Here is a 26,218-nt window from a genome sequence, read left to right as displayed (position 1 = left end):
TGTCATAACATTTATGTCATGACCTGTCACTTATGTTCGTCATACACTCCTGTCATACTATGGCAATTTTGGTACCTGCCAAGTTAACGAAACGACCATGAGAGCACCAAGAAGAAGGTGGCTGTTTCATGACCTACATGACACGCATATCATGATATTCATGTTATAAAATGTCATTTATGTTCGTCTTGCACTCTTGTCATAGTATGCCAACTTCGGTACATATAATTTTAACGAAACGACCATGAGAGCACGAAGACGTAGGCGGCTAGATAGATAGATACTGCCAAAGTAGCAAATGTTCGCCAAGAAATGCTTCGCATTTAATAAGGCTAAGCTTCACCTGAGCGACATCAGTGTGAAATCTTTTGTTGACAGCGCCGTCTACGTCAGTGAATACTTGAAGCCACCAAATAAGGCGCTCTTTTCGAAGGTGCTGGCTTTGAAAAAAAACACAAATGACAATTTATCAGGATCAGTAGGTGTCAAATCAAAGCCATAAAAGACGAGAAAACAAGAGTGTACCGCTTTGTCGATGAGTGAGAACTAGTGGTAATTAACTAATCAGCGTTCAATTTGTGCCGGCCTTAACTCTTTTCTTTCATCACGGCGTCATATTACACAATGAGCGAGGTAAATAATTTTCTGCAGCTTAGCAATCGCTGTCTAAGTATTTTCAATTCACGCAGCCTCCACAAACATTACGATACCTTCAAGAATATGCTTTAAACTCTTTCTTTCACATTTGCGAACATTGCTGTCTCAGAGACCTGGCTTCTAGCTGATAAAAATCATACAGTTTTTTTAATATAAATCCGAGTATACCCACAGACAGTCCAGTAACCACGGTGGTGCAGCTGTCTATATCTCGTCTGCAATCCCGTGCAAACAAAGAATCGGCGTCACGGTAAATTTTCAAAACTGCGATTCATGTTTGGTTGTAATTCGATCCTAACTTTCTCAACACCTATAATATAAATATTATCTTTGGTTGCGTTTGCCATTAGCCTTGTTCCTCAGCTACAAATTTTTGTATTTCGCGCGAAAAAAATACAGGCAATGTTTGCCATGAAGACCAAAATGTCATAATTATGGGTAATATGAACATAAACTTAATGAAGTCATCCGCGAGTGTTCTCATTGATTCATCGTTTGCATTTTTCTTGGTTTAGAATGTCTTATTAATGTCCCTACACATTCAGTTCTTGGGGGTTCCAGCACTCTAATCGATAATGTATTGTCTAATCTCTGGAATCAACCTGCTGCAGGAGTACTTGAAACTGGTATTCCTGACGACTTCGTCGTCTTTCTGCGCACTACATCTGCACACTATTGTTATGCCAGCTTTTACATCAAACTTGGTTTGTATAAAAAAGTTGTTCTCAGAAGCTGTATCTCATACTGACTTGTCTTTCGTTCTTGACATCAATGATCCGCAGGTAGCCTTCTTGCAATTTCGAACCAAGGTATTATCATACTATCATTCCTACCTTCAGATACGCATATGCAAAAAGAAAGTGGCATCCCCTCAAAACCCATGGGTCACCGATAGTCTGTTAAATGCCATGCGCACATGGGAAAATCTGTATAAAAAAACGACGACCATTCAATATAAACCTGCGTGCGCGGTACAAGAAATTCTGAAATTCACTTTGGCATCGGCCTAAAAAAGCCAAAACGAAATATTATGATAAAAAATACTTAAATGCGGTTATGATATAAAGAAAAAGATGGTAAATAGTGAGTTCATTTTTGAGTAGGAAACAAGGAACTGATAATATAGCCAAGGTATCACAGGATGGTAATACTTATTTAGAGGCACTTATGATTGTGAATGCTTTGAGCGATATTTTCTTTCCTAAAATCTCCACTGAAGCAGAACACAACTTACATGCACTAAAGTGCCTTCCACAGTCATTTTATATTGCTACACGCGTGTTGTATTTGAGGAGTTTTTTTTTCTAAAAGAGCCAAATCCAGAAACCGAAACAGGGCTAAATTTGACGCAAACGTAAAGTACACCAAGGTGTCTTTTATTTTAATAATAATTCTAATTAAAGCAAGTCAATTCCGGATTGTAACGTGAACTCTAAAAAACAGTTTCGAATAAACAATGTGCGATGTGCTGCACCTGCTTGAACCAAAGTGAGCCAAATCCATTTAACCAGTGCTGCCTGGACACCTCCTGACCAAAACAACCTACATGGCCACATGCAGTCTGTTTCAACGTTTATAGATACTTTTCTATAAACGTTGGTCTGTTTCACGTGCGCTAGTTGCCTTGCTATGATGTTTTTCGTCAAAGACGGTACATTAGAAACGGAAGACGCCGGAAATGCAGAGATTAGGGACCGGTCTATTCGTAGAACAAGAAGTTATCCCAAACAGAGGTTGCAACCGATGAAGAGAGATTGGTGATATTCTGTCGCAAAGTATTGCGATATTGCTCATGCGCCGATATTTGTTCTTTTTTAGTAGCCAATGCAAGCGCAAATAAATTGGTTCAATCAAAATGAGCCAATTACTTTGTTACATATCTATACGAGCCACATCCACACTTTACTCCTTAATTACGGCGACAGTAAGCAATATACATTTTAACTGCAATATAGCTTTGAGGTGTTGTGGTGACATGAGCGCACTGACAAAAATTGTTAGAGCAAGCTCGACCATATTGTCATTAGCAAACAACTGAATTTTTCGCAGGTCCGTTATGTGGACTTGGCCTTTTTAGGAAAAAAACTTCTTATTTGGTGGTTTGAACGAGGCGCGCGGGCGCCATCACTCGAGAAAAGAGGAGGAAGAACGAACTGCCGAGAATGTGGTAAACACGGTGGTAAAGGTGGACGAACGTCGCCAGGTGAGAAGGTGGTAAAGACTTCCGATGCTGCTCAACGAGTGTCCCGTTCTGAACTCGTCGAAAACCTCCGAGCCGCCCCCAGAGGCACAGGCAACAGTCTCCAACGCCGCGCGCGTTCGGTGCGAACGCGGGTAAAAGCGCGACGGCGTCGACGACAGTTCTGTGCGTTGCTGGTGCTGCTGCATTTTCAAGGTAATACGGCTAATAAAAGTAGTATCCTTATCCCGTATAGCTCTCTACTAATTTGCTATCGTAATTGATCCTTCGCCTTTCGGGTGAAAATGCGAGATTTTTTATATAATAACGCGTTTGGTGCAACAGCTAAACGTCACTTCCCCTCCCCTCCCGTCCCCCCCACGGCCTCTCGCGCGATGGAAGAAGTCGCGTTTCCTCTATATATATATATACATGGTGATTGTAAAGAAGGAAAGAGATGCTTAATTCTGCAGCCCTTCAGGGAGCACGGCGCAGAACGAGCGTTTGCTCTCCGCCGTGCGTTCGCTCCCCGTGAAAGTGCACGTCCCTCGCGCGCTTTCACTTGCTCATACAGCATACGGCGCGCGGCGACGATTTAACGGCCGTTGACCTCAAGCGGAACCTAACGGCTGTGGTGACAGCGACGGAAGAAATACGCTTTGAGTGTCCATATAATTGCTATCGCAATAAAATTCTGAAGAGCTGTATAAACTTGGACATGTAGCAGCACCAGCAACGCGCAGAACTTTTGTGGACGGCGGTGGCGTTTCGCCTGCCTTCGCACCGAACGCGCGTGGCGTTGGTGACGTATTTATGAAGAACGTGCCAACCTTTGCCGTACACCCTATAGCGGTGTACTGTAGCGACCATAAGGACATGGTCCCTGTGGTCACTAATGGAATGAAAATCACAGGGTCATATATTTTTCTTATTCTTTAATAGTTCAAATAACCAATTACACCATCACATCTTAATAGTCAAGATTTGAAATACATAATTCCCACCATAGTAAAGCTTCACTGGTTTTCCATCTCCACCCCAGTGGAAGGGCTGACAGATTTTTCTTTGTCCTTGTTCAATATAACATTTTGCCTAAATTTGCTGACGGCGGCTTTTAAAAGAAATAATGTACCTTTGAAAATAACCCATTGTGGTCTTAGGTAAGAGGGGAAAAAAGACGAATGTCGTGGATCGTAACTAACCTCACATGGTACGTCTATGTAGAGCAGGCGACTCGCCGATAAATCTTCGTATGCATGCTCACGCCATCAATGCGGCTGTATTCGAGGCCATCGCTTCGCAATTAACGAGAATAGTAAGGGTCATGATCATAAAAAGACAATAAAACCACAGAAAGCATAGAAGACGGCAAATTTTATAGTGAATTCAGATGTTGAAATAACAACTACAAAAGAAATAAAAACGAAATCTAGCTCATGGCTGATGAGTGCACCAGCAATTTCCATATAACGCGTGCATTTCTTTACCAATTAAGCTACCTTGACGCTATCCGGCTATCCTTTCGTCCAAGCTTTAGGGTATTCGTGTACATGTACAATATTAGCTGTGGGCGTATTAGCCAGCGCCACTAACGGTTATTTCGGGGGACGTGGATCATTATTTTAGCCACAGTCGTTACGCGGTACAGCAACTTAGGCGAAATCAACTTGCGAACTGAGCATCCCGGATACCTTTTATTCGTGTTGATTGCATACTGAGTGCGTCAACGTTGGAAGGTCCGGATGCCATGAGGTCGCCTATCATGGTTTGTTTGCCCGTTGCCTGGCGCGGCATCTGATAATTTAATGTATGTCTACAACGTCGTTGATATCCAGAGTGGACTTTCTCTTCTTCTCCTAATCTTTTCGATCCAATTTACCATTCCCCCAGTGTAGGGTAGCAAACCGGGCTCAGTCCTGGTTAACCTCCATGCCTTTCATGTACCCTTTTCTTTTGGCTCTGTCTCTCTCAATGAAACATAACAATTTCCTTCCCATATGCTTTCCCTAATTAATTTGACTGTTGCTTCATATGGAAGTGGCTAATAAGAAATCGAGCCTCTCGCATATCCGCAATATTAAAGTTCAATATTTGCGTCTGCCATACAATGCTACATACTTGCATGCTTGTACATTTCTATATTACTGCATTCTAGATGATACTGTGCCTGTGTATGGACCCTGCAAACTACATCACATCCCCATATTTCAATAGTAGCCAAACCCCGGCTGCATAAATGGAACGTCAATGATGTCCGAACGTCGTGATATACGCATGGTAGTTTTGGGATGACAATAAAAATACAACTTTTCCGAAACTTCACAGCTACTGCTGTCTCATGGTGTTCACTATATTTTATATGGTGTGATGGGAACCTTAAGTGCAAACAGTTTATAAATTTTAATTTTGTTTGAATTTAGCAATCCGCAATGCATAAAAGTCCATATTAAGCACGTCTCTACCTCATCAGACTCGACTTGAACTACACCTGCTGCGGACGCAAATGTTAGCTCTCAAACTCGCGGTTATATCTAGTGAGCATGATCAGCGTATTACATGACTATCGTTACTTATGAGAGAGACATCGCTGTAGAAGTCACCTTTTCTGCATCGGATACATTTTGTACATGGCATACAAATTGTTCTTGACAAGTGGCGCTTTGTTTACATGAACTTGGCGTTCTCACAATCGTAAAACCAGCGTCGGTGGCACAAAAGAGACGTGCACGACAATGATAATTATCACCCTCAAACATGGCGCATATCCGTAGTAGAGTATGTGCTAAGAATCAGGCGGTTCGTGGAAAATAACAAAAAATGTGGTTGATCCCTCTTATATAGGAATCGGTATAGAACACGAAAGTGAAACGTGTCTTCACAGAAGTAGTGTAATGTTTATTGCACATTGATATATAATGTCTATTGGTGTTTTGTGGCTAAAGCGCCCTTAGGCGTTGATGCACCCACGCTGACGCCTGGTGGCACGTCTCCTCCATCACGACTACCAACGTCGATGACCATGAGCAACCGTCGTGCATATGGAAGCTGCACCACGCTGCACACGCTAGCACAACGCGAAAGACGAAGCACGTAACTGACACACTAATACAACGCGCAAGACAAAGCACGTAACTGAATCGTCACCGAGTCAAATCAGCGCGTACAGCGCGTCGTAATTGCAGTCTCCGCGATCAACTTCAGAAACATTTTCAGAGCTAATTGCGGAGGCCACGCTCCACTGTGCTGAGTACGGTGAACGCCACCTAGGTGGCGTTGGTAGTGCTTCTTGATGCCAGCGTCCCTTCGAATGCTGGCATCGAGGCGTCGTAGTGCTGAGACCACCGAAGCGTTCACTGTCGGTGCGCGTTTGTGTCATAATGCAGTACTTCTCTTTTCTGCTCGTAGGCGGCGGCACCGCCCCGAGCAAGAGCGAGGGTACACGGAGGAGTGTTAGATATATAAGGCGCGTCTGTGTAGCTCTGTGCAAATGCGTTAGTGGCGCTATGGGTTAAACGCTCGGCGATCTATCGTCGCGGACCGAGAGGTCATGGGTTCGATTTCCAAATTTTGCATGTTTGTGGAACTTTTTCTTCTGGTTTCTTTCTTTGTATTATGTTCTATGACGTATTTCCGTGACGGAAATACGTCAGTGAAGTCTTGGTGGACCCCGGCATAAAACACTTTCGTGTTAAAAAAGCACCGTGTCGTCAGTGCCAGTGACGACATCCTAGTGATGACGCAACGCTGTTCAAACTGTACCTTTCAGAATGCACGGCCGCAAGTTGCCCAGCAGAGCAAATGTACAGGCGAAATGTCGCTTTAATTTCAGAGGTGGCACTGCATTATTTTCCTGATGACATAGATTTCGTCCAAGCTTTAGGGTATTCGCGTACATTCGTGTAATTTGTGGCTTCACAGTTCATTGATCGCCCGTCGGGGCGTTCAAAGCAACTATTGGAGAATGAAAAGCAATCATGGTTAGCCGCTGATGCTCATTCATTTCCTGCGTTTTAAAGATTGCTTTAAGAAAAAAACACTTTAAGAAATGGTACCCTTGATCTCTCTTGTAACATTCACTTGTACACGGTGCCCTTGCTGACATTCATAGCTGCAGTAGCTTTTCTAATTAGAAATCGTGCACGTTTACCGCCCTCGTTCCGCAACTTTCCAAGCATCTTTAGTGCCAGCTTATTCGTTCTTTTCGCGTAAAAAGGCCGCTTGGAACGATACCACACCATGAAGACTGCGGATGCTCTTTTTACGAAGGACGAAGCACTACCCAAGGGGGGAGTCCTCCGTAGTGTTGTGACTGTGTCGACGACACGTATGAATACAGCCACTGCGAAAGCAATTATTTCTTGTATGTCTTAAATGCAAATTATTCTCTGTATGACAGCGTTGCATATTTTTTTTTTCTTTGCACGTTTTGAATTCCACCTTGTGGAGAACACAATTTTCAGTCACATTGAGCCTAAATAAATGTTTTAGAAAAGAACAAAACTACATCGTGCAATAAACCGCGCTGCGACCTGAAGAGAAGCTTCCAGGTAAATACCTGATGACAAGACCACTCGTAAAAGCCACTAAGTCGTCCTACAGATTCTGAACGGTGGCACTGCATCTCGATCCGCAAGTATCTGCGCTAGCAGGGGTTGCGTAGCCTTGGCTCCGGTGCACGGAACTACTGAAACAGGTCATAGAGACGACCACGGTTGTGGAGGAACTGGATAAATTTAGGTTGAAGGTATGTTACGGTGCGTCTCTGCTTATTTCTGTAAAACAAACACCATGCAAATTTGTCAAGCCAACAATTTACGCAGAGCGTGCAGACGCGAATCCGCATTAAACCAGCGTAGCATATGACAACACTACGGAAGCGGTCCCACGTCAAATCAACCCATCTATACCCGCCGCGGTAGCTTGGCGGTTATGGCGTTCCTCAAGGTCCCGGATTCGATCGTGACCGCCGCAGACGCAATTCGACGGGCTAAATACGAAAAGGCTCGTGCAATCCCAGGGAGTGAAAGCCATACTATAGACCGCCCCTACAGCGTGCCTAAATGTGATTGTGCTTATGGCACGTACAGGCCCATATTCAATTAAATTTAACACTAGTGCCACGATGACGTCTGCAGTGTGTGGAAATGGCAATGCTAAACACCTCAGAGGTTACGAACAATGGCACACAACAAGGCCTCAAGGAAACACGTGTCACTGTGAGAGCTGAGTACTACGCAGACAAACAGCATTGGTGATCGGAAGGTAAAGTTTAATATCAACTGACTGCTCTCGTTTCCGACTAAACGCTGAAGAAATTAAACATTCACTGTGAAAATCACCGCTGATTATCGCCAGTCAAAGCAAGCAGTACAGAAACATTCACTTACATCGATTCCCACAATGCGAGATCCCCATATTTATCTTATTTCCACCTTTTACCCACGTTTTCGTGGCCACTCTGGGAGCTATTACAAACCTAAGCAATTAAGGAAGCCAGCGCAACTATACATCGAGCGAGCACAGACGCGAGAAAATACATCCTCATGGTCCATGATAGCCAACTCTCTGTGAATTGTGGCGTACCTCGCTACCCACTGTCATCCCTGCTTTCGTATACTTCCTGCTCCTTTGAAGTGCACCGAATTCAGTATGTTCTGCTGCTTTATAGTTTTGCGGACAATATAACAGTCTATAGAGACATTCTTTGGTCATTTAAGGCCTTTTACCAATAGTAGCATACCTCCAGGTTGTACATCAGGAAAGTGCATTGTATGTTACAAATTTCATTATTTCTTTATTGAAAATTTACGCATGTTTTTTTGTTCTCGCTCCCGCGGACGTTGTTGAATGTGTATTTCATTTACTATGCCAAGTTTGTGGTTTGCTCGTTGTCGTTTTGGTTTCGGAAAGTAGCATACTAATGGCGACAACACAGACGAACTGTATAGGACGGGTTGTGTTGTATATCCACTGCATGAAAGGCTCTCCCTCAGGAGAGCACACACAGACGAGGCCCACTCCTAGGGCAATGCGTATTGGTGGTAACGTGATGAAGATGCAGTGAAAACCGCTCGCTACAGAATGCAGCCTCATTATGAGATACAATCAACTTTGTTTGTGTCTTTGTGCATGCCTCTGTTTGCACCAGAGCAATGACACTCTCTACGTCATTTATTCTGCATATTGCCGCAACCGAGCGTCTGCAGTGCTCAACCGCTGCTGCAAAGCACTTAATTCTGCACACACTCTCCCTTTTCTTTTTGACTTCAAAGAAATGTATCTGTATGTAGGCGAAGGGGAACTATCACCGTGAGTAAATTGGCTTAGGTTTAAGGACTACTGCAACCAGCTATCATAATATACACCGTGCAAAACTTCGCAAATGTGTACAAAGCAACGTGGTGCATTATACGCAATAACTCACGTCAGTGCAGTAAAAGGGAATAGAATCGCAAAAAGAAATGTAACCATGCGAAAGTCATTCAAGAGTTCATTTTCGGAGTTTTTACATAAAAAAATACCAGTACTGCTGTCAAGAAAGTATTTTTTTTGTTTATTTCGAATGAAAAATTCTTAACAAAACACGAGCACGCTGATAAGGTGCTAGCCACGCTTGAATTTGTAGCTCCTGAGGGGTGCATGACCTACCCAACCAAATCCTTGATTTCTTCGCCTATGCTCGTGACATCGGTAAAACTCCTGAGGGTGTAGCATAGACCTACCCTAACCAATCCTTGATTTTTCGCTATGCTCTGAATCTGTAATGTTATTGATTATTGAGGTGCATTCAATATCATTTGCATTAGAGCTCGCATCAGCCATTCATTTAAAAATATTTATGAGAACGCAACATGGGTGGAGCAGCAACTATTCATTTAATTGACCCATACACACTCTTTTGCATAGCCCTCGTCGCGCATACAAAGCCCTTTGCTCATCCTTGGGATTCATAAACACAAATGTAAAGAACATCACAATGTATAGAAATAAGAGCATTCCAATACAAGGATCATAGTTAGACATGTACTTGATGTATTGCTAATTTTAGTAGGAGACGCTGCTGCCAATAATTGTATTATAAAAAATGAACAACACTTTGACAGTCATTGTAAAACGTAACATATCAATAGGAATTCAGTCTTTGCATCGAGATATCAGTTCAACGTAGATGATTATGGCGTAAAAAGGCATCATGTTAAAGGTTAGCATGTGGCCGACCTCAGAATTTTCAATGCAACTGCAGAAGTTTAGGAAACAAGTGCTTGTGGGCAGTAATCCTGGTTACCTTGTTAATTGCCTATATTGTGAATATACCGCGTGTATCTAAGAAGATCTGAAATAATATTTCAAAATATCTGTTTTCAAAAAAAGGACGGTTCTTTCGGAGACTCGCTGTTCGTGGTGGCGACCACGGAGAGACAGGTGCGGCTTTCCACTCGCTGCAGCCTTCCAGTCTTGTTTTCGCTCGCTCTCATAGCCGAATTTTCTCGTACCACATTCCCTCGGGTAATAACATTTTTCCAGATCGCAAAGGCAATATGGCTTGTGCTGGAGGGCTCGCTGCAATTTCACGATTATGATGAGCCCGCTGAAATAATGGCGGAAAAGTTAATGCTTAAATTTTTCCTAATTAACGATGACGTCCCAACTATCACCCGTCCCACTCTGGTAGCCACCGCTGATGGCATGTCTCCCAAGGAACCGTGTTCTTTAATTCAGAAAGGCTATCTTTAAGTACTACTTGAAATCTTCGTAGAAACACCCACTATAATCCAACTCATCTAACTGATGTGGTTGTTCCTCCCGTTTGGTCCACATTGAATATGCCAAATTCTTCCGAAAGTCTGATATTGCTCAGTAGAGATACCAGATCTTATATGGACAAACGATCATTTATGTTTCAAGTTGATGTTTTTTATGTTTCAAGTTGATCATTGATCATTTTGGAGAACATTATTATTAGGGGAACATTATCAATTGCTAGGGACTTACGACTATAGTAGTCTTCAAGGTGCCAATGAGCACATGATTTGGTATAGTATCGCAGTCCAGCTCCTGTTCGCTTGTTTCACCAAATATTTAACCTGGATGTTTCAAGACTTTGTGCTGTTAAATTGTATGCGTAAGAGCATAGAATTTTTGATGCATTCAGGTGGTGTACAAGGCAAATATTTCTTCGGAACATTTTGTCGCATGAAAGAATTCTCAAGTTCAATATTTTAATATGATCATGTTCTCACAGCAGCTTCCTGTACTGATATAAGTAGTTCTTTATTAGAATTGAAATATTTTAGTCATAACAAGGTGCAGAAATGTGCGATTTGGGGTAAGCTGGAACGTGCCATCAAGGTATGCCGTATCATCGGCAAACTGAAATACTGCTTGTTACCGTAAGATTTTAATGATACCGTTCACACACACACTGAGAAAGCACAGATCTCAGAAGCACCCTTTTGTGCGCCAGACGCAATAGTTCACTAAACGCACCACCAATTCTTATGGCTTGTTCACGGTTTGCAATATAATAATAAACAATTTGAAAGATCGACAACCAAATTCCAGATTTGCAATTTTTCTTGCCACGATGCCACCATCAAAAGTATGGAATGCTTTTTAAAGAAGTACACACAGCGTGAGTGCTACCTCAATGTGATCAATGCATGAATTAAGAAATTCAGAGGAGCTTTCCACAAGTACATTTGTGTTTGGTGTTTTTTTATTTCTTGTTGGCTTTTTTCGACGGCCACAGTGAAGCTGTCGGCAAAAATGCGCATGGAGTGTCCATTTAATTGCTATCGCAATAGAAACAAGTTAGCGCTTGCCTCCGTGTGTCTCTTTCTTGGTGTATGTGTTTTAGTTCGGGCTACTATGACCTCATGATGCAAGAACAAGTGACCCAATCTTTCACCCTACTAAGATACAAATAGGAAGTGCGGCATTTGATTGCCATAAGAACTTCTTACCTCTCCACTTGCCAAATAAACATTCTTTAAGTGATTGTGATTAAATATAAGTTCACTGTGTTAAAGCAAATAGTATTCGCACAAAGTAAAGTGTCTTCGTCTTCCTACGATGATGATGACAATGATGCGTGGTTCTCACCCCCACCTTGGCGTCCGGGACCCACCGACTGAGGCGGTCGGCACAGGTGGCTCAACGGGTGAGTTCAGCTCGTAGGACGCAGACGCTGATGTACCAACGAAATAAACGTGTATTCATTACGATTCTACAAAGCTTGGCTGCAATTATAAGTTCTTTAGAGAGAGTTACACAGGTTTGGACTATATAGGTCTACCCTATCTTGGCCGAGCCGATGGTGCTTATCACCCCGAGGTTAGGTTCACGACACCTCTACCTGATCGGAGCGCTGCAGCCGCATTTTCTAGACCCAACACTCCGCCCAAAATTTTTGCTTACGAATTATTGTTGCTTTGTTTTGTGACTGGACAATCATTCACTAATCCTTGAGTTCGTTAAAACATTCATGCGTGATTGGCCAGTTGATCGACCAACCATCTTAGAAAAAAGCACAGTTCACAGTGTATAATCCGCACCTAAAGTACACAATATACAACAACAAAGGGGAGAGGGTCACGCTGCCCATATTTGTCTACAGTTCCAAGAAACGGCATGCCCGCGCAGCTGGTGCGACAAAGTAATAACAAGCAAAACACACGTGCAAACCTGGACGCGAGGAAGCGCAGGAATCATGGCGCCAGTCCTCGAACACGTGCGCGAAGCGACCAGATTCCCGGGAGTCGAGAGCCATGTGGCGTCATAAATAACCACTGTTTTCGAGTAAAGCTGTCAGTGAGGTGCGCGGGATAACTCTTTTCCTGCCAAATGCCGACCCCATGTCTTGACCGTAAGACGAAGTAAACATCCTCTCGGCGCCTATTATCCGAGACAAAACCGATTTACTCTCATGTGGCTCAGAAACAACACGCCGGTGCGTGTGTTAGCGCTCCCATAAAAAGTAATGGTGGCCGCGCATGCGGTCGGCGTCGCGCGATTCAAACTGCCCGTGTTGAGACCCGAACCGCGCGTATTCCAAGGCTACGACGCCAGAACACCGGTGCGAAAGTCGGACGCGATACGGGGTTGTTTGTCGCCCTTTAGGGGTGGCCGCCCGTTTAACTAATCGGTGCAACATCAAGTTGTGAATGCGTTCACACCCACGCGTTTGCCGCGCGTGAGGAAAACGCCTACGGCGCTTCCGAGAAAGCGCACCGCAAAAGGGAGGTTCGAAGCCCCTAATCACTTTCAAGCGTTACCGCTAATGTGGCGCCGGTTGTCTTCTCCGCTCCCCGAGCTCTGCGGTAGTTAGGAGTCAAACATGCGTGTTTCTTCCACTTGCGTGCAAGATAACGCTCTGTGTCAGCCTTCGACGCCTATTACTCAAGTGGCGTCGGTGCGCAACGAGCTCGTCGAGGCGAAAGCCCACTGCCCAGATGGTCCACGCTGCGCTTTTCTACTTGTTTTACTTCCGTTCGTGGCGGTGGGTCCACACCTAATATTTCAGATGATGTCAGAATCTGTCTTGTTTCGTATAATGGAGCCTGAAATATCCAGTACTTTTTACACCTCAAACGTAAGGCATCTTTGAAGCACGTAGGACGGGTTATCTTTTATATAATTATATATACATACAACAGCTTCCGTGTGCACTGGTGTTAGTCATTCTTCGTTCTGCATTGCTTTCGTGGTCCTACTCGAACACACGAGATGCCTGATTCGTATATGTAACACCTTTTGACAGGAAGAAAACCATCGCGATAAATATGGTCAATGTATACTTACCGTTTTTTCATTAGTAACTCTTTCTAGGAGTGCTAATAACATTGTCACACAAAACGTTACATCGCATTCTGAACAGCCGCCATTTTACGTATTATAAAGTTAATATTCTAGGGCAGAAACGTTTTGTATGCTTTCGATTTCCTCTGCTCCGTTACTGTGCTTTATTTTTCTGCAGCGAGGGAACAGAACGCCAAATTACGGATCTATTGAACAGCAAGATCCTGCTACTTCACTTTGTTTGGAGGTGTCTCTTCGAACTAGTTTCAAGCGATTCGGACATTGTAACATTATTTATTTATTTATTCTATTTATTACATACTGCAGTCCGAAGACCAAGCAGGAGGGGCAAAAAGGGAACATATTGAAAGAAATGAACAAGTTATACAAAAGGTTATAATAGACATTGATACTTAACGACAAGTCTACACTAACAAAGGTGATAAATATACACGTGCAGAAAAATTTGCATAACTATGTATTAACAGTTTTATGTACAGAAGGGTAACGAAAACACATCGAAATTTATACACAAACAGTTTAAAAGCGATCCACAGTTTTATGCACACAAGGGTTAGAAAACACAATTTAGATAACGCGTTGATATAATATAGTATGGCAATAACAACAATGAAGTTTACACGAAAATATGCATGTGTTTTTCGAAGTCAGGAAAGCCACGTTCTGTAAAAACATTTGAAGGCAGTGCATTTCATTCGTGAATGGTTCGCGGAAAAAACGAGTGTTTGAAAAGGTTAGTACCAGCAAAGTACGGTGTCAGATCGTGATTGTGACAATGTCTGGTTTGTCGGGAAGAAGGGGAAATGAATTGAGCGGGATCGATACTAAACTGCTGATTTCGGAGCAGGAAAGGAAACTTGAGCCTCGCAATCACTCTGCGCTGCTTCAAGAGAGGAATGTTGTTAGTCGCCATCAGTGATGAAAGTGAATCAAGATTGTGGTAGCCGTTATACATGAATCTTACTGCTCTCCTTTAGACCATTTCTAGTTTATTAACATCCTTTTTAAAATATGGGTCCCAGGCCACGCATGCGTACTCTAGACGAGGTCGAATGAAAGTATTATATGCAAGAAGTTTGATCCGAGATGGCCGCGTTTTTTAGTTTATGTCTAAGAAATCCTAGTTTTCTTGAAGCGGAGGAACAAACGTCGTCAATATGGCTACCCCATGATAGTCGATTTGTAATCTTGACCCCCAAGTATTTGAAATCACTGACTTCGATCAGGGGATTATTATTTAAGGTGTACCTAGAAGAAAAAGGGCTATTTTTATTTGAGATTCGCATAAAGACTGATTTGTTAATGTTTAACTCCATCGACCATGTGTTGCACCAATCGGAAAGAGAATTCAGGTTGTTTTGTAAGCACTTCTGGTCCTTTTCACTTTTAATTGATTTTTAAAGAATGCAGTCGTCTGCAAAAAGTTTTAAGTTTATGGCGGAAGTGTCAACTGATGAAACGATGTCATTGATGAAGATAAGAAATGAGGCAGGACCAAGGACACTACCCTGGGGAACTCCGGAGGTTACAGGCAGAACCTCAGAGCTGCAGCTCTCGACCTGGACAAACTGTTTTCGGTTGGAGAGGTAAGAACAAATCCAATTAATTAAGTTAATGGGTAGGCCAATGTTAGAAAGTTTCATGAGTAGTTTATCATGACACAGTCGAAGCCTTTCCTGAAATCTAAGAAGATAGCGTCTATTTGGTCGCCCTTATCAAGTGCTATTGAGAAGTCATGAATAGTGGTGACAAGTTGTGTGGTAGTCGAGAGGCCTTTTCTAAAACCATGCTGGAAGGAGTCAAAATATTGTTTTCTTCTAGAAAGGACATTATGTAATGCGTAATGATGTGCTCTAGAAGCTTACAGGGGCCGGAAGTTAATGATATAGGCCGGTAGATTTCAACATTCAGGCGATCACCTTTCTTGAATATAGGAATAACGCGCGCCGTGCGCCAATCATCGGGAAGAATTGAGTCATGAAACGAAAGACGAAAAAGATGGGTGAAGGCATGTGCAATAGGTTCGGCGTAACGTTGCAGAAATGCGTTTGGTATACCGTATGGACCTTCAGAAGATTTAGTCTTAACTTTAAGTAACAGAGAAAGGACACCTTCGGCAGTTATAAAATTGGCAGATATGGTAGGAAGAGAATGATTATTCGTGTCAGTATGATGTCCCTGAGTGAATACCGAGTGGAAATAGTGATTGAACTGGTTTGCAATTTCTGTCGGATCATTAACAATATGGCCGTTCACCGATATCTCGGTGAGTGTTTTGTGAGAGTCGCTCAAGTACCGCCAGAATCTATCCGGGTTAGTTTTCAAGTTAGTTTTTCTTTCTTTTTTGTAGTTATTCGCACAATTGCTGTTATAGGTCTTCTAATGCTCTTTTATATATTCAGTTGAGGCAATGGTGCATTTTTCGGCCTCTCACCATGTCACATTGATAACGCGATAGCCTTAAGGGGCCCGTGTCGCAAAAAATCCGGCGTCGGTGTCGACTGCGGTATCGGCGTCGTCCGTGTCGGAAAAAATCACCCGCAACCACCGCATCCGCAAGGTGTTAGTGCAGGAGAAAATCATTCCGAACCACCCCGACCACGCAGGCCCTTTGTTGTTGTGCAAGCTTTTCGTGAATAAAAATTGAATTTATCACATTGAAATCCGTCCGAAAAATGGTAAAGTACAACTGAAGCACAACCTACAGAAATGGTGGCGTCGAACTGTTATTTTAGTCTACGGGAAAACATAACTCTGTTACGAGGAAACTCAAACACCAACCTCTTTTTCCAGCATTTCTACCATAAAACACCGGCTCACTCGGGTAGCCTACTTGCAAAATTCTTATCCAGATGGCGCTGGCATCCTAGGCAGGTTAGGGAGCCTACATGCAAGCGCTTGCATGTAGGCTCCCTAAGGCAGGTCAGGAATTCGTTTTCGACAGGCACGCGCATCCGTGAAATAGCAAACAATTATTAAAATAAAGAAAAAAGGTCCTAGGGCCTTCACATTTTAATATGAAACGACTTATATTGCCCCTGGAGAAAAGTTTTCCCAGCAATGCAATTCTGTGAGTGAAGCCGACTTTAAGGGGATCGTGTAAGCTTCGTCTTTGTAAGCTGGCTTTCCCACGTTCTTTGTTGCAGTGAATGAAGGCTGCTTTCTGGGTGCGAACGATGCGATGCGAACGGTTCCCGATAACGCTATCGCGTTCTACTCTTAGAGGCGAAGTTTAAGCCTCCTCCAATTTTTCATTTCTATATTCACTTCAAGCGGAAAAGCGCCATCTAGGGCGCGTCCTGTTGGCAGAATATTTCAAAACAGTGAAAAAGATCCTTGTTATAGGAGAATGTCAAAGGCCGCGTTGCAATGCTGCCAAGAGACCAACTTCTCTGGAAACATAAATACTCTCTCCTCCTGCCTTAGTAGCATTCGTAAATGCTCTTTCTTAACTGCAGCGAAATTCCAGTGGCAGATACGGGGAAATCTGCACTGTACGAGTTTCCGACGCCGCGTACTTTGATCGGTGATGTTCAGGGAACTGCGTCTTTAGTAGAGCCCCCTTCTTGAAGTGCACTCTGACATCTGCTAAATTTCAGTTTCTTTCGCCTTGTACAGCCACTCCATTGTTTGGAGGCATGATTGATAACGTGTAATCTGGGCATTGAACTTATCTATATGCATTGCCCAAAGGTCGCGTATTTCCAATTGCTAGTAGATACAGCGCTCGACCGCTGGCGCCACGCTGCGCCGCTCGCGCGTACCATGTTTTTAGCCACCGCCGTTGGAACGGAGGAGGCGTTGACGGAGAAAACGCTGGGCTGATGGTGACTAGCCTGCTGTTGGGATCGGTGGTATTATAAACGCATCACTGTTTTGATAATCCAAATATAATCTCACTATCAGGGAGGGAGCAGTCTACCTGACTGGAGCAGTATTTTTTTTTGGGGGGTGTTGCTACGCTGCGCTCCGCAACACCCTAACGAGCGCCGCTTCGCGTCGGCGCCCGGCACCACGGCTGCCGCCATGGCACCGGGGTTCAAGCGACCGCGCTGGCAAACAGAGAGGAACAAAAAAAGGAAAAGATATTAAGAAAAAAATTCTAGCCAGGGCGGGATTCGAACCCGCGTACGCATGATCCCGAAGCGAGGGCCGTAACCACTCGGCCATACAGCCACTTTTTTTTCTTTATTGCATGGGAGCAGTATCTTCAGCAAAACAAGAAACAAGGCACTACAGGTACATATTCAAAAGTCAGGCAAGCATGTGCACGCGTCCAATAAAGGCATCCAGTCCGGTGCGGTTTCTTGAGCAGCATACACACTACGAACGTAGGCAGCCGATTCCCGAAAAAACGACTGAGTGCTTCGCGGTGGTTCAGCGTGCCGCGCCAGAGACTATGTAGACCAAGTACTATGAACATGTCATATGGTGGGTGACAGCAATCTTTAAAAGGTAAGAAACGAATTGTGCATGGTGTGATGTCTAAATCTTTTTAAGTGTTCTTCGGAGAATGTCCCCCTTCCAAGGCTTGCATTCATGCGAACCATATGATTGCGTTCGAGCGCCCTCGGTGAAAGAAACCACCTATAAACGCGGTACGCGCGAGCGGCGCAGCGTGGCGCCAGCGGTCGAGCGCTGTATCTACCAGCAATTGGAGTGTGGCAACCCGGTCAGGGGTCCTCTGAGGAGGCCAGCAACCAACCACTATCCTACTAGAACAAGTTAGGTCCGTTTTATTATCACATGACATACCACGCACATAGAGCGAATACTGAATAACTACATTTAAGGCGTTGCACAGAATGGTAGAATACAGAAGTTACTGTGCAAACGACTTTCTCGTATGTGCAACTACATCTCCCACGTGCGTGCAAAGTGCCAGATATAGTGCGAAGCGAAGTAGCTCCTAGCAGCGGTGATGAAAGCAAGCGCGGACGTGAGCTGCAACTCAAACTTGCCGCCGTCGTTATACCGTCCACCTATATTTGTTCTCCCTAATTCTACTCTGGTTATTCCTTTAATTTGATGCCGTAGCCATCATTCCACTTTCTTCTCTCTGTTCCCTGACTTGATTGTTAATTTTTCGTCATCACACAACCATCTTTACACCGTCATCATCAGGTATTCGCCTGATAATCGGTCGTCATATTTGCATTGTGAGACATTCTCTCCAAGCTGTCGCAATCATGCTCAATGTTTTATAGATATTGCACCGTCCTAAATCATGCCACCGACGTTTGGTTATCATGCGGTCGTCGTCACGTCATTTTTATGCCGCCAACATTATTCCAGCATCATCCTAGCTTTGACGTTATACTTTCGTTGTCACTGTATGCCTGTCATTCCTCGTTAGACATTCCAACATCGTAATGTCATCGTCGTCTGTGCGTCGTCCTCACACAGCCATCGTCAGGCCATCATGGCCGGGTCATCACCGTCAATCTGTCATGTTTTTTTTTCAAGTGTCTTCACCTGGTTCATGTCCCTGCATCGTCATGATTTGATTCTCATGCTATTGCCGCAATGAGCTTGTCGTCATTTCTTCGACGTCCTGCTATCGCCTTTATTGCGACCTCTTCGCAAAGTGATCATCACGCATTTCGAGTCATACCGTTGTGAAGCCCTGAGGCTTTATTTCGTCGTCATCCTCCAGCGTGCTCATTTTATTGTCGCTATGCCCTCACCGTCTCGCTGTCATCCTGACTGCAGCGTTGTCTTCGCAGATACTGACCATGCCGTCACCGTTGTTCCATCACCGATATTGCTTCTCCGACAGTCCATTGTCGTCATGGCATCGTTTTCCTTGTATCGTCGTCACAGAGGTATGGTTATGCCTATGTGGTCGTTCCGTGGTACTCACCCCATTTGCCTCATGTCATTGCGGTCATCCTATTTTGACCTAGGTCCATCATCGTGCTGCCGTGGACGCTCATTCGTAATCATTTCATCGTATGATGCCGTCGTCGTGATATCATTGTTGTGTCTCTGTCGTTCAATCTGACTTTCTAATAGCGTAGTATTTGAACGTTGACATACGCGTTATATTTGGCCATTATAATTCGAAATCACAGCAACATTTACAACGAGAGTGGGCAATTGATAAGACAGAGCCTGCAACTTAAGGAACCACAGTGTTCAGCAATAAGGGGAATAGGAAATACGGGGTGCATTGCAGATAAATTTCTATGCAAACTTTCAAGCTGCTGTATCATTTTCTGAGTATACTTGCACAAGACTTTCTGTACGGACGCTCGTTATGAATGGGAGGGCGTGCATCTTTCCTAGCAACTGTCTAATGTTCAGTGTACCGTGATGTTCACTTGCTGGAGAAACAAATTATGAGGCTTAACTAAGTGATCGTGGTGCAGCAACAATAAACAATTAGAAATATCTCATATTGATCGCATCTCCTGAATATCACAAAACCTTACATGTGCAAAGGCGAAAATTCCAAGTACTTTCGACAATCATTGGCATTGCTGTGTTGTACAAACGTATCGTAGTATAAATTATGTGTATGTATTCGCGTTGCATAACAACTGTGTTGAACAGGCGTCGGCTAGGTAAGAATGACGGCACCCAGCAAAAGCTGCTGCTCGCCATTCAGATAGCAGCTTCTGTAGGCACATTTTGGTTACTTATTTTGTAGCATTAGGCAGAAAAAACAATATGTCGACACAAAAAATGCATATTATTACATTAAAACTACGCGTAGAAGTTCACTTTCTATTTTTTATGCAGAATATGTCTCTTTAGACGCGTGCCTTTCTTTTTTTACTTAGTAATACTATTTACAGAAATGCTCACTAAGAACACTAAGGTGAACTTATCCAATTTAAAGCCAGGCAATAAAAACGTAAAGGTATTTTTCCAATTTCGCTCAAAACTTCTATTTTGGCAGCCATCTGTAAATCATGTCCACGAATGAACTTCAGTACCGAGGTACTGAACTTTTGATCTAAACTACATTTTTATCCTTTACAGGCGAACGGCGCTGCTGTTTACACTATAAACGGAATTTAGACTCCGCTCAAATCTCGATTGCTCTAAAGCTGCTTTTCATCACCTATCCTTCATTTCATTATGAATTTAATTTCATTGCACTCAACCTATTTTTGACATTTTCTACCCATAAAGCACTTAATTCCTCCTTGAGCCAGAGCGACACCGATGAGGTATGCTAATTCGTTTCAAAAACGTCACTAATAATCCGACCATATAAAATCATTTACGTAGAAGGTGAAGTACCTACGTTTCCTGAGTTTGTCAAAGTCGCATTTATTCCATCTTTGTAGCAGAAGAATGCTGCGAAGATTCAAAAAAATATATTTCGCTGAGAAATATTTTTCGGGAACTGCGATGCAAGAAAAATGTTCTGTCTAAATTATGTAGTGCTTTTTGCAAATGCTCAACACGAGGAAACGATTACTAAATACCACAGTGGCAGAGCAAGGAATCTAAAGAAGCGAGAAAAGATGCATTTCTATTTCTGTGAGGCAAATAAGTAAAACATTCAGAAGATTCATTTTCGGAAACCACCTTTCCCGATCTCCGTACAGTCCTCCAACAACGGCAAGGGAATGAATTTCAGCAAAAGGGCGAATGGCTCTGAATAATCTTAGTTTTAAAGATTACTGGAAAGAAGTACTGCGGAACCTAAGGTCGAAAACTTGGCGCGTCTGTAGAAAGCAAGGTGGTAGAGTTATACGTCATAACTGGCGTCAGTGCGATAGCAAGGAACGGAACATTTAACCGCGTGAACGTCATTTAAGAGTACATCTACGCAGCTTTGACATTTCGCAAAGTACAATACAGCTGTCAAGGAAGTTTTTTTGTAGAGTGGTAAATTTTTATGAAAACGCGAGCACTTTGCTGAGTGGGTAGCCACGCTTGAATTTGTAGCTCGTTATGGGTGCATGACCACCCGAACCCAACCTTGAATTTTTGACCCATGATCTAGATATCTGTGACTTGATCATTAGTAAGGTGCATTTCATATTGCATTAGACCTAGCCTGATTCATACATTGAAAAGGATTAACCTGGTGGTACCGTGGGTAGAGCAGCAACTATTAAAATAATTGACGTACGCACATCCTGCTCTACTGCAGGCACCAACGACTCAAACTGCCGCAGTGGCTTATGTAAATTAATTCTCCGCGACAGCGCTTACAATTGCCAGTTATTGCTTGAAAGCTACTACGCTCTTTGGAGTGGCCCTCGTTCCGTAGACGGAGCCTTTGCACAGCTTAAGGATCTATAGTATAGCAATGTAACCGACATTTTGGTGGGCTTTTCAATACACAGATCAATCTTAGAATTGCAATTGCGGTGTTCACAATTTAGGTAGGAGTGGCTGGTGCCAGTTATTTATTATTACAAATGAGCATCACACTGACAGGCTATACAATATGTTACATAGAAATAGCAACGCAGACTTTGGAGCAGGATAACAGTTCAACGCTCAACATGTTGTCGTAAATAGGCATCACATGTAAGGTTTGCATGTGATCGTCCTCAGCACTTGCAATGCAACTGCACAAATTTAAGGTACAAGTGGTTGTATGCACTAATTCTGGTTATTTTGTGAACTTACCGTGTGTATCATAGATGTGAAGTAATATTTCCAAATAGCTGTTTTGAAAAAAGAGGACGCTTCTTTCGGAGACATGCCGTCAGTGGTGGTGACCACGGGGAGACGGGTGAAGCGTGGCAACTAATCATTCAATAACAAAAATTCATAAAAGCTTTTTAAACATTAGGAAGCCACAAGAGGCAGCCAACTTTCCGTAATTAGTCTTACGTAGAAGTAGCATGAATTTTCTTTGTGCGGCAAATCTTGTGTTATTGGGATTAGGAAGTAGATGCGATCTTGCGAAGTTGTAAGAAAATTGTTTAGTTAGTCATTTCAAAAATAAAATCGCTAAATCATAGTTGAACAAACTTGTAACTTCAACAACTCGGTTTCTAAGTAGTTGTAGGGAGGCGTTTTAGAAAAAATTCTTTGGGGTTATAATTCGAATAGCCACTAACACAAATACAGTTCTTTTCCACGTACCATATAGCTATTCAATTCTCTACCCGGTAACTTTCGTTCACTATCACTAAAATATTTTATAGCTACCACCAGTAAGCACCCCGCTAATATGTAAAGTGCTTCCTTTTTACTTTTTTCTGTATGTGTATGTTTTAATGTGTAATGTATAGTAATGTATAATTTTTCCACTCCTGCTATAACCCTATATTCCGCTGGAGTATGTGTAAATAAAAGTAAGAACGATGTGTTACGATATGTATCTGCGGTATACATTTCTTTTTCACGACGTGCATAAGTAGACTTAACATTAAATTTCCTCTCCTGCGTTGCTATGCTTCTTTCTGCTGGAGCAATGCAGTGGAACGCGAAATTGCGGATCTCTTCAACGACAAGGTGCAACTCTTTGAACTAGTTTTAAGTGATTTGGGCAATGCAATTTCAAGGTAGGTTTTTTTATTTGTTATTGTTGGCACAATCGCTTATAAGGCTCTTTTTATTTGTTCAGCAGAGGCAACGGTGTATTGTTGTTACAGCTTTTACGACTTCTTTCTCGCTTTCTCTTCTAAACCAATATAAAGGGTCGTAATCTGAGTTAACAATTTCAAAAAATGGAATAAATAGGAAGACGTTATAAAGAAGTCGCAAGGAATTAGTGTTTACCGCTAATGAATTGAAAGATAGATGCCAATTTAAGTGAAATGCGGCTACCGGGCATCTTTTTCTGACATTTTTAAGGACGATGCAGTGAGAAGACATACAAATCTGTTAAACATATATCCCTATACCTGAAGTAACTGTTAAAGACGTGTTAACTTCGTCTGCTTGGTACATCGCTTATACTTTAAAAATATAGGGTGAACACGGGACAAAATAGCAAGCACTGACACAAAGCAGCTTTTGTCATATTGACATCTGTTGCCCTGTGATCACGGTGTTCTTTTTTATGAGAATGAAGGCTAATGGGCCCACCACCAGGCCAAATTGCAGAATTTGGACGTCCACTTTAAGCTATAAAAGCGCCATCGGGAGCGCGTCTTCCTTGCACAATTTTTCAAACCAATTAAAAATGCTGGTTATATAAGAAAGTGAAACGCCACTTTTCAATGCTTCCGGGAGACCAACTTCACTGGAAACGTGAACAATTTCTCCTCCTGCCTTAGCAGTGATGGCAGGAGCGTTCGAAGGTCTGTTTTATAAGCACTTAAACGATCACTCACATGCAGCGAATACTGAATATTGCAATTACCAGGTTGCACAAAGCCTCATAATACTGAAAGTTGATTTGCAAACAACTTTCCCGCATCTGCAACAACTCCCTCGTATGTGCAAAAGAATGACAGATATAGTGCGGAGCGAGGTAGCCAGGAGTAGCGGCGATAAAAGCAAGCGCGGATGTGATTTGCAACTCAAACTCGCCGTTTTCGTCAGACCATCCACCTGATTTCCTTGCCCTAATTCTACTGTGATTATTCGTTTATTCTGAGGCCGCAGCCGTCAATCCGCCTTTATTCGGTTCCGTCTCAGCATTGTCATTTTGTTGTCATCAAAGCACCATCGTCACGCCATGATCAGTTGTTCGTCTTATTTTCTATCGGCATTGGTGCATTGTGAACCAGGCATCTTCGTCAAGCTGTCAAAATTTTGCCATCGTCAATGTTTTACAGATATCGCACCATCTTAATCATGCCACTGTGGTTTCTTCTTCATACCGTTGTCGTCCCGCCATCGTTTTGTGCCACTATTTTTTTTTGCAACATTGCCTTAGCATTGACTCCATAACCACGTTGTCTTTGGGTGCCAGTAATTTCATGTCGGACATTCCAACGGCATCATGCTATCATAGTCAATGCGTTGTCCTCACACAGTCGTTGTCAAGCCATCATGACTGGTCCATGACTGTTGTGTTTCTACCGAGTTTTTTTTTTATTGCGATAGCAATTATATGGACACTCAAAAGCAGATTTCTGCCGTCGGCGTCGCCGTCGCCGTTGCCGTCGCCGTCGCCGTGAGGTTCCGTATGACGTCAATGAAGATGAAACGCTGTATGTGCGAGTGAAAGGGCGCGAGGGGCGCGCGCTTTCACGGGGAGTGAACGCACGGCGGAGAACAAACGCGCGTTCTGCGCCGTGCTCGCTTAAGGGCTACAGAAGTAGGCGACTCTTTCCTCCTTTACAATCACCATATATGTAGAGCAAACGCGCCTTCTTCCGACGCGCGAGAGTCCGTGGGGGAGGGGGGAGGGGGAGGGAAGGGAGGCGGCGTTTAGCTGCGGCACCAAGTGCCTATTTATATCAGAGGCTCCGGCAACAGTCACCAACGCCGCACGCATTTTGAGCGAACGCGGGCAAAACGCCGACGGCGTCGACAACAGTTGTGCGTGTTGCCGGTGCTGCTGCATGTCCAAGTTTATACACCTGATAAAGCTACTATCATTACTCCGTATAGCTCTCTACAAATTTGCTATCGCAATTGATGCTTCGCCTTTCAGGTGAAACTGCGAGAACTTTTTTCAATTGTCGTCATCTACTTCTCGTATACCATCGTCATCATTTGATTGCCATGCCATTGCTGTAATTAAGCCCTAGTTATTCATATAAATTCCTGCCATGGCCTTTATCGCGCGCTCCTCGCAATGACATCCTCATGCACTTCGGGTCTTTCCTTTGTCGTTAAGCGATCACGGTTTATTTCCTCGTCTTCATTCAGCATACTAAATTTATCGTTGTTATGCCCTCATCGTCACGCTGTCATCGTCATTCCAAAATTGCGTTCGCAGATAATCCTCATCGCGCCGTTGTGGTTCCATTGACGATATTTCTTCTCCAACAGTTCTTTGTAGTCAAGGCATCATTTTCATTGCATCGTCGTCACAAAGGTGTCGTTGTGCCCTTGTGGTCGTTTCATCGCAGGCATTCCATTGTTCTCATGTCATTGTGATCATTTTATGGTCGTCATGCTATTGTCTACCTACGTCCATCGCCGTGCCGCCGTGGAGTTTCATTAGTAATAATTTCATCCTCGTCATGCCGTGTTCGTCATGTCATTGTATTTGTTCTGTCGCCGTAAGCGACTGCCACATCACATGGTATTTGCACCTTTTATTTCATCGAATGAAGTGAATGCAATAGATCATCGCACAAACATAGGCGCTCTTCTTTGTTTGAGCCCGTTATTCATAAAAAACTACTAACGAAACGTATTTGTAGCAATAACTCTGAGCTTACGGCCCCCGGCTCGTTGCCCAAGCTTTATCAAATTATACTAATAGTCATGATGCAAAATTCCTACTCGGTAATGTTTATGTGCAGAATAAGGACTATATTTTCAGAATGTTTCAGCAACTTTATTATGGCAGTTGCCATAGTTTTACGCGTTTCTGACAAAACTTTGGCTTCGAATGCCAAACGCAGTCCAAGATACAGCGAATAGCTTCTCATGTTCTTTCCGTTGTGTCATTGCTTGTAAACTAACTTTTACTTGATAATCCTATTGCGGTGACTAGGGTTACTAGCGACATAGGTGTTA

The sequence above is a fragment of the Dermacentor silvarum genome, chromosome 7, assembly GCF_013339745.2.
Source record: "Dermacentor silvarum isolate Dsil-2018 chromosome 7, BIME_Dsil_1.4, whole genome shotgun sequence".
NCBI lineage: Eukaryota > Metazoa > Arthropoda > Arachnida > Ixodida > Ixodidae > Dermacentor > Dermacentor silvarum.
The sequence above is the reverse complement of the archived record's forward strand: the minus strand, read 5'-3'. Positions refer to the sequence as shown.